Genomic DNA, 10,550 nt, shown 5'->3' on the forward strand with positions numbered 1-10,550 from the left:
CACCACAAATATCGCAAGATGGGTCAAGGTGAGAAGAAGATAGAATCTTCGACGTCATTATAACTGTTATGTGAAGAAGAAGAAATTCACCCAAACCAGTGAAAGATGGTACACTAAAATACGCATTTAAGCGATATTCTTCAACACCTCGACCAATCCCGATGAAAGAGAAAAATGAAAAGATCAAAGATTTCTTCTATGTACTCTTAGGTGGCATGTATGAGCACTGCATCCGTCAAAATATAACTTTGCAACAAAGAACGTGTACCTAAACACTCAAGCAGCTCGTGCCCCGCATCGAAAAGATAAAAAAGCAGATGCGTCACTCAGCTTTCACTCCTGCATCAATAAACTGATTTCTGCTATTCGCTCCGGAAATTACTGGATTTCAGTGAGTCATAAGATGCCATTAGTACAACGCCGCTATGGTTGGAATAAAGCTGTGGTGTGCAAGAGGGCTATTTAGAGTAAAAAAGGGTAGGAAGAAAACTCTTATCCCGAAGTACATAAGACGAGAGAGAGACCAAAATAGGCAAGTTCGACAATTATAAGTTTTTAACCAACCGATCAAAATTTGTTTTCCAAAAATCCCTATGACTTAAGGGAGGTTTCAACACTACAGTGAAGAGCTGTAAAAATATGTACATGCGAACGGCGACCTGCTGACACTTGTTAAGCATACCTTTAAATGAAACCAGCGACGGATATTATGGATATAACGAAGACCCAGATCACCCAATCGATAATGGTTGAATCGATGTGTTGTAATCTCGAGATGCAACGAGATGCGAGTAGCAAAAGAAACGATCTGAAATAAAAACATCTGCAGAAGCCGATGGAATACAGCCGAGCTATTCCGGTTCGGTGTCGATTAGCTGTAGAGGTGCATGTCAAACCTTTACACAGAATATGGTCTACCATTTGCACAATCACAATCGTTAACACAGCGATGAGGAAATTTTAGTATGCCTGAACCGGTGACGTGGTTAATCCAATTTAGATCAGAGGCCAATGATCGAAAAAATCCTCGAAATAAAACGAAAGTACTAAGCATAGTCCCACGGCACTGTTGTACCGTCGGCAGTTATAAATTTGAAGCAGTGGCGGACTTTGCATTAAAGTATAGGGAAAGCAGTGCTACACTCCCTGGGGTAAAAATAAATTATTTTAATGACCGGGGCTAACATACGTCCAGAGTACACTTGAAATATGTATCTCACTGCCATTGAATGGGTATACGGTGGCAAATTTTTAAATAAGAACCCAAACCAATTCTCAAGCCCCTCCACTCTGAAGAACTTCGTGAACAAGATGATGAGATCTGGTCTGTGTGGCAAATCTCCGGTGACTATATTTGTATGGTTCGTAAAGTCCTGGAAAAGATCTTAGATAAGAAATCATTCATTATGTTTAAAGTCGCTTTTGATAACACTAAAATACGCGTTTAGGCCTCATTAGTCGTTAGGGTCCAAATTCACCCTTTTTAAATTTTTAATCCGATTTGCTCACTTGTCTTGGCTCAGCTTAATCCAATGTTTTTATACCCGAGCGCACTTGTGCACAAGGGTATATTAATTTTGTTCACGTAACGGTGGTTTGTAACAGGCAAAACGAATCGAGATAGATATAGACAAATGCATACATAAATGATCAGAATGAAAAGAGAAATCGCTAACTCGACCAAAAATTGAGATATCTTTACGAAACTTGGTACATGCACTTCTTTCGGGCGTAGGACAAATGGTTTTGAAAATGGGCAAAATCGGAAAATAACCACGCCCACCTCCCATATAACGGTAATTTAGAGAAATACGAAATCTTCGATAAATCAGTAAATGTTAAAGCTAATTTATTCAAAATTGATGCTTGCAACAATTCTTTACCAAGAAATACGTTTATGATAAGTTTTTGAAAATGGGCGTGGCAGCGCCCACTTATGATCACACATATATATCTCGGTAACCGTTCTACCAATTTGTATCAAATTCGGTGTGGTTATTGTACTTGCCACATAGAAGCAAAACGTTGAAAATTACTGAAATCGGACTAAAATTGAGGCCACTTTTCATATAACGGTAAATTTCATAAATGCTTGAAACTTCAACATTTCCAAAGTTAAGGACGCTAGTTTACTCAAAATTGATACACCCCCGGCTTACCATGTAGCGGTGGCTTTCGGCGAGGTGGAACACATATATCTAATACTTGCGCCGGGTATTTAATGTTTGGCTCCGCCCGCACTTAGACTTTCTTACTTGTTGTTTTTATTTTTACTTTTGCCTTTTTCCTCTTCTTTATCTTTGTACGTAGTCACCTTTAGTTTCATTCTTTTTTTGGTCTTTTTCTATTCTTTAACCTTTTATTAGCAAATTTTTGTTAAATTAATACAATATGCATACACACAAGAAGCACTTGTTTCAGCCCCAGTCATTTCCATTGCACTATTTCCGTGTAAATTCTATTATTTTAATATGCCAATTTTTTTTTTAAGCCTTCGATTGATAACATTTTATAACTCCAAATGAAACTGCTAATAATTTCCTACACTTTCACCAATTTATTCTATAGAAAGTCGTTATTTGAGAAAGCGTTATTGCACTTTTAATCGAACAAAAATTCATACTCTATCATTAAATATTTTATTTTAAATTTGCTGCAAATACCTCCCTACTTTTTGTACTTAAGTATTGAATTACACCACCAAAAAGGCATATGAATACGAGGAGGTATTATTTTTTAATTTCACAATAATTTAATAGCAACAAATTACTAGTAGTCCAGCTAGCTTGCTTGTACACACGTACATACAAACATACATATGTACATATTTCGTTTGTTTAGGAATACTACAACCAGTTAGTTAAGTTGGTAACTATAATAGAATACAAGTTATTGGCATGTTGTGCTGTGGCTAACCTACAAGCATTGCAAGGATTTAACAAGGATTTGTGCTTAATCACCCACCATGGATGCATATTTCATGCTGCTGTTGCTGCTGCTGCTACCAGCGGCGCCCTGGCTTAGACCATGAACTCAAACGGCAACGAAAGTTTGAACATTAGGATGGGGTTTTTTATGTATAAAAAATACAAATGCGTCCTTCGTCCAAGTTGCGCTCCATTGAAAATGAAAATCACCTCCACATGAATAGTAAGCAGTTGAATCTCATATTCTATAAGTGTTTCGATTTTAAATTAGGCAATCACATTTTGATTGAAAGAAAAACATAAAAATAAATACGAACATCACTAGTTTATGTGCATTCACTTACGCACAAATACACGAACTTGTTGGTGGGCATCATTAAATATAGCCTCGTATGTTGCATGTTGTAAACAGCATTGAACCAGCAATCTATTCATTTTTGAAAACATTTTCAGTTGCTTAAATACATACATATTTATGTAAATTAAGCACCTGACTTTTTTGAGAAAAAAAAAATATTTGATGCTTATATCTACCATGTCCCCACCAAAAAGTTAACCATCTCAAATCGAACTTAACCACATCACTAACTATTGCTGTCCACACTGCGGTTTGAGGTTTATAAAACAGTACAAATGTAAAGAACAGTGTTCGGACATCCAAAAATCGATTCAGGACTAAATTACTGCAAAAATCAGAGCAAAAACAAATAATCCGTACTAGATTGAATTTTTTATTTTTGTTTCTGACATTAATTGTTTGACTAAAATATTTTCTATTCATGCAAAATAAGAACGCGGGGCAATGTAAGGATAATATGTTACATATTTAGGTAATTTTTAGCATTTTCTATATAGTATAGTATAGTATCTAACACTTAATTTTTTAAAAAGCAAACCTTTTCTACTTTATATAAATTTCATTCTACATATATTTTTTAACATTTTTAACAAGTTAAGTAAAGTTCTGCATCCGCCAATTTGTACAGCCATACATCAAAAAATAACGAAGTTACTTTATTGACGCATTGCTATGAAAGAGTTACCTTTTAACAGTGAGATTTGGCTAACTTTCAATTTTTTTAGTGAAACCGGTGGTGAACACTCAAAAAACGGCCCCAAAAGGGGCATAACATGAATGAAAAAAAAACGGAATATATTGGAAGTCAAGCGGAGTAGAGGAGTAGATTTCAAATTTTTTCAAAAACCGGAGTAAATCTAATCTGATCTTAGTTGAGTCCAAACACTAGTAGGGAACGAATTCTTTACATTTTAACGCTAATGACCCACAGATGGCGGGAAAACACAGGGTTGTATCAGACTTTCGACGTGGTTTCGAGTTGGTTAGCTTTTAACCATATCAGTGAAATTGTTAAGTGCTGTCATTTTTATATGGCGAAACTATGCTAAATCAAGTGGGTTATCGGGATAACCAACTCAACAGCCATAACTACGTGGTTGGCTCTAGTGGGGACATGGTATTAGAAATCGTGAAAAAACAACAAAAATAATTTTTATTTGTCAAAAAAACACCCACAGGAAACACTATTTTTATATTTTTAAACTGTTACACAATAACCTGCACTTCAGTTTCAATAAATTTTAACCTTCATGTGCTCAGTAAGGCGGGTCAAGATTTTTCAGTGACCGATATGTGAATACACCCATCTCTAGGCGCTTTAGAAAGTTTAGTAGCGTATTGGGCGCTACCCCAGTGGTGTACAATGAAAGCCAGTGCTTACACGGAATGCTCAAATTCTGACGGATCTCACTTCTTCAAAATATAGAGACAACATGAGGCGTTTATTGGTCCAGAAATTTTTCGGAAAAAGTAAAACAAAACTCTATTTAGTAAATAGTCTAATTTTTCATGTTAACGCTTGCACTTAAATCAGTTTGCTGTATGTATTCACAGTTCAGCAAGTAGTGTTCAGTTTATACAAATGTATAAAACCAAATTGGTAGTTGTTGTTTTTGATATTATTGCGACTATTTTTTCCCTAATTCACATGCATTTGGTTTACGCTTTTGTTAGATACATTTATTTACTTGTACTTCGTATTTTTATTACACACAAATATGTACGTACATATATTGACCCAGGCAAGGGAGAGTGGTAAGAGCTTGTTGCACATTGGCCATTGCGGGTCATAACAATGCGATGTGCCGTCTCTGCTAGCTACATATTTAGTACATATGCTATTTATTCCATTGCAGTGAGTACAAAAGTTTTACTTCGGGGCTTAGCTGAACAAAACACTGCGCCAACGACGAAGGATAAAGCTTTCTTTATGTGAATTTAATTGTTGCATAATTCCAATGTCAGTACAACCAACACAAAAGAGGGTGAATAAGAGTGCGAACATAAAGGATTTTAAAAATGGTTGCAGTGCTACCAAATAAATGCTATAGGTGTAAAATTACTTACACAGATGAAAATAACTACAATGCACTGTAATAGTGAGCCTTAAAAATATACATGGATGGAGAGCGAAAAACTTTTGTTTACGCACGCACGCATACATAGTATGTGTCTACAAATATGTACATGGAAATGTAATGGTTCGCCCATGTGCACCAAATTGGCTCAGCAAGTGCGGGCAAGCAAACATAAATCTTTGCCTTTATTATTGTTGTTATATGTAGTTGAGAATCGAGTTAAGCTGCCCCCAGCACCATTGGGGAATTGGAAAAATGGCAAATTGTTAAGCTGGCAATGCAATGCACTTTCCCATGCATTTGGCCTTCGCTCTCAATGTCCGAAAAATAATTTCAATGTTATGCAATTTACTTGGGCAAATATTGAAATAATTGTTTGCTGCCTGGCTTTAGTTACTACATACGTACGTGCATATATACTTAAATGCTGCGGGCGTTTTGTTTGTTTTATCTGCAGTTGCATTTAGCGCCATTGTTGTATTTGTTGTTTATGCCATGGCACTGTGGGTAATTTGACAAATTTTTAAGGCAAAAAAAAAAATCTTAACCCTCGACGATAGATGGGTCAAAAGTGGCCACTTTTTAATTTGTTGTTTTATTGAAAAAGTTTGAATTCAGTTTTTTTCTAAATATTTAAAATAAAGACAAAAAATGCCACATAGTTGCGAAAATAATTTAAACATTGGCTGATCTGAAAAAAAATAATAATTAAAATTATATTAATTTCAATTGAAAACCCGAAAGCTCTAAATTTCCTAACTTGTCTGCTGAAAAGTAGCAACAAAATTGTAAACAGCCTTTTTCCCTCCCTGTATTGAGTTCGTGGTCCTCATCTTTGTTTTCATCTTTACTACCTTTGCTTTTGTCCTTTTCTTCATCTACATATTCACCTGGATTATGTGAGGTGAGGTGAGGAGATTTTATATCATTGTCACTTTCGAAACTACATACATATGTAAATGTAACAGGATTTTCTAGTATCGATAATAAGTGAATCTCAATATCGATTTACACTATATAAACAATAATATCGATAATTATGTCTACGTTAAAAATATCGATTGCAAAGTTGACAAATTTATCAGTTATTATGTAAAAAAAATCAATGAAAATATCGATAAAATTATATTTTATTATATCGATAACAATATCGATAAATATATTGATTGCAATATCGATAACAGTTTCGATATCGATAACAATATCGATAAATATAATAGTCCCCAGAATCCCGAAATTTTACAAAATCCCGATTTAGTTATATCTTTACATTCCCGAAATAGTTTCCAAACTGAAATGAGATGAACTCAGATGCGGTTAGTTTACGTGAGGTGTGGTGAGAATGGGTGTGGTCAGATGTGGTCAGTTGTGCTGAGTCCAGGTGTGGTGGCTTTAAATGTGGTAGGATCAGGTGTGGTGAGTTTGGGACTGGTTGGTTTTGCTGTGGTGAGTTATAGTGTGAAGAATTTAGGTGTGCTGAGTTTCTGTTTCTCTATCTAAATCGTGTTGTTTATAATTACCTGTATCTTAATATTTCTTCCTCTATCTTTATCTTTACTTTTATCGTTATCCTTATCCTCATCTCTTTCTTCATATTTACCCCGCAAATTGTGCTTAAGTATTTGCCAAAAATTTGCGCCTAAAACTATGCCGCTAAGATTTGTCTGTATTTGATTAAATTTGTTGTGCATTTTTAAAGGGCCTAGAAGAAATTTTCCCGCCATAGTTTTAGCCGTAGTTCTTTTGAGAAATAGCCAAGCTTGACAATTTGTCAAGTGCATAGAATTCGGGGGTTAATTTCATATTTTAACTTTATGTTTATTATTTGCTTCATCTACATATTCCTTTCTACCTTTGACGTTATATGAGTGTTTAAACTTATATTACCTTTGTTTTAATTTTTGGTTTAATCTTTACGCACTTTTATTTTTGTTTTTTATTTATTTGCCTATGCCTTTATCCTTTTCTTCATTTATGTACATGCTAACCTTAAAGAATCTACTTTTGTCTTTATTATCTGTATTTTAGTTTAAATATGGTTGTAAGAAAATAGCGAAAAAAAATATATAAAACCAATATTTCACTCACAGGCAACGATTTTCTAGCACCTGATAAGGAGTTATGGCTCGTTTTTTACAAAAACAAAAGACAAAGTCTATTTTTGTAAGTACGAAAAACGATTTTTCGCCAGATAAACTGATCAAATTACCCATAGTGCATAGCAAGTAAATATTTAGCTTGTTACTTGGTACGAAATGAAAAATGGCTTAAGCGCCTAAAAGTGTGCAACAAATAATTGATTTTGCAATAAAACACCGTACACAAAATTCAAGTCCATAACTTTTTGAGATCCAAATATATACAGTTAACTAGTTGTATACACATGTAAGTACATTAGTGCCAAATAAAACCGAATATGTATTAGAATGAAATTACCAGAGTAAGTATGCTTACTTTCTGTTGATTTCGTAGCATACGCTTGTGATATACGTAATGACATCGACATAATATTTTAGGGTATATTAAAAAATTTAATTCCTTTAAACTAGTGAAAAAAATCGGCCTGCAAAGTAGACTTCCTTACAATTATAGTAGCCAACAGTCATTCTGCCACCTGAATAATTCATGACGATAATCTTACTCATATATAAAAGAATGAAATGCCTTTCGTATGACAGCGATGCTGTACCGATTTGGTCCACGTTTGGAAGACATGTCAGCAAATCAGATTGCTAAAAACTGCATTTAGTTGCCGATTTGGCTCATATTTAGAGCATATGTTGGCCAGCTGAAAATAAATATTTGGACTTACACGATAAGTGGCATTGTGGCCGAGGTATTCCTAAAATCTTTATAAATGGGAGAAGGATGTATATGGGGCGTTCCATACCAAAACGAACAGGGTTCTCACTTCATGTGTTTCATTTGTTTACAAATTTATAAAATTTTTAAAAACTTTACAGCACAAAAACAAATCGATGTAATAATTTTCCAAATATCTCGAGAACGAGGCGAGAAAAAATTAAAAAAAATCACACATACACACATAAAAATTATCTATGAAAAGAAATATTTTTAAATTTTTTTTTCGTGAAAAATTTTTCACATACACATTTTTTTGATAAAGAACATTAGTTTTTGAAAATATGCCATCTAAAAAAAAAAAAAATTAAATAAATCACAACAACATTTTATTGTGACGAATGTATATGTGGCGTTCCATACCCAAACGGACGGGGTTCATACTTCATTTGTTTGATTTGTTAAAAATTTTTAGGGTTGATGCATTAACATACACAATAAATAAATATGAAATTTGAGCTTGATCAATACATTTTTAAAAACTTTACAGCTCAGAAAACAAAAACAAATCTATGTAATAATTTTCCAAATATCTCGAAAACGGGGCGAGGAAAAAACTAAAAAAAAAATCAAAGATATACACATCAAAATTCTCTATGAAAAGAAATGTTAAAAAAAAAAAAAATTTCTTGAAATATTTTTCACATAGATAAAAATTTTTTGATAAAAAATAATAAATTTTGAAAATATGCCATCTCAAAACAAAAAAAAATTACAATGGTAACTCTGAGTATTGCGCAATATTTAAGTATAGTATTGTGGGGTACACTCTGCAATAAATCTAGTTATGAATTTTTTTACACCAAAGTTGAGTAAAATGAGTACATTACAAATTTACAAATTTTATTATTTTTTTTTAGAATGCAGTTTTGTAGCCCATTAAATTTTAGTATAATAAAGTGCAGCAGGGGAGGGACCTACTGTTTTGCGCCAACTCTGAACGGCGATTGTATTTCTATGAGAAGGTGTTTTTCATGGCAGAAATACACTCGGAGGTTTGCAATTGCCTTCAGAGGGGCGACCGCTATTAGAAAAAAAACTTTCTTGTGTTATTTTTTTATTTATTGATTTTGGGTTGAACCGGGCTTGAACTCAGGCCCTGCGCAATGGTAGCACGCCAATATGTATATTTGATATTTGTAACGTGACTTGACAGGCCAACCACTTCAGATGTCCGCCAACCTTTGTAGTTATTTTTCCATCATTCAGCTTTCATCATCGTCATCCGCTTACCCACATATGTACCTGCTTACCTGTGCATACATTTTCCAAAATGAAAAATTTTTTCCATATCATTTTCTGCTTTTTATCAAGTCAATATTTTTGCGCAAGTTCTCTTCTTGCACAGTTTCGAACAGCTTTCAGCGAATTAAATTAAATATCAATAATAATGAAAAAAAGTACGCATATGAAGATCAAAGTAAAAGAAAAAGTGAGCAACTTTATTTATATGTATTAAATAACAACTTCAGCTCCAGCGCTTATCAATCACACACACATAAAGAGGTGGGCTATATGGCGCGTTTGCTGTGGAGTATTTTCCTCGCAAATCCTTGCCAGCGCCCTTACGTTTGTACGAGTGTAGATATAAATATTTGTGTGCACAGGTGTGTTACGGTGCGTGGAAAATCAAAAAAAAAAGAGACGAATCACAAGTATCTACTGTTACAGCGCTGGCAGGACACTTGCGCTGCAGTATATAAATAATAATAAAAATAAAAAAAACACAAATATCGCATTTACAAAAAAGAAAAATGGCAAACCAAAGCCGGTGCAGCTTTTCAAAAAGTGGAACACAACAAATTTTCTTATTATTTTTTTGTTTTATTTTACTTTTTCCTGCATGCTTCATCAAAACAGTCGGCCAACATTTATGTTTATTAAAAATTCCAAGTATACGAAAAACTTTTTGCAGCTGCTCCAAAGCATACCGGCAATGGAGTAGTTTAGATATCTGGCTGTGTGCCTTGTACGCATACTAGGCGCAGGCGCATGCGTGCGCTGAAATACATATAACGTTACATATTTGCTGTTAGTTATGTACATACATATGTACATATATATGTTTGTGTAACTGTTTGCATTTTACTTTGAAAATTTTGGTTGTTGTTCTATTTCTTGATGTTTTAAAGACAAACTTTTTCAACTATTGCACAGGTGCTTTACCGGCGGTCTTTATAGTACCAAAACGTAGAGTGTGTTTGCATCTTGGTTGTGGGAGCTTTTTTGATCTCCCTCCTTCCAGCTTCGTTGTGTTATTATAAGTACATTGCCCATTTAATGCCCAGATAGCTACCAACACACAGGATGGAGATCCAAAAAAAA

This window comes from Rhagoletis pomonella, unplaced genomic scaffold (genome assembly GCF_013731165.1).
Source record: "Rhagoletis pomonella isolate Grant_MI unplaced genomic scaffold, Rhpom_1.0 Rhpom_scaffold_00003, whole genome shotgun sequence".
NCBI classification, from domain to species: domain Eukaryota; kingdom Metazoa; phylum Arthropoda; class Insecta; order Diptera; family Tephritidae; genus Rhagoletis; species Rhagoletis pomonella.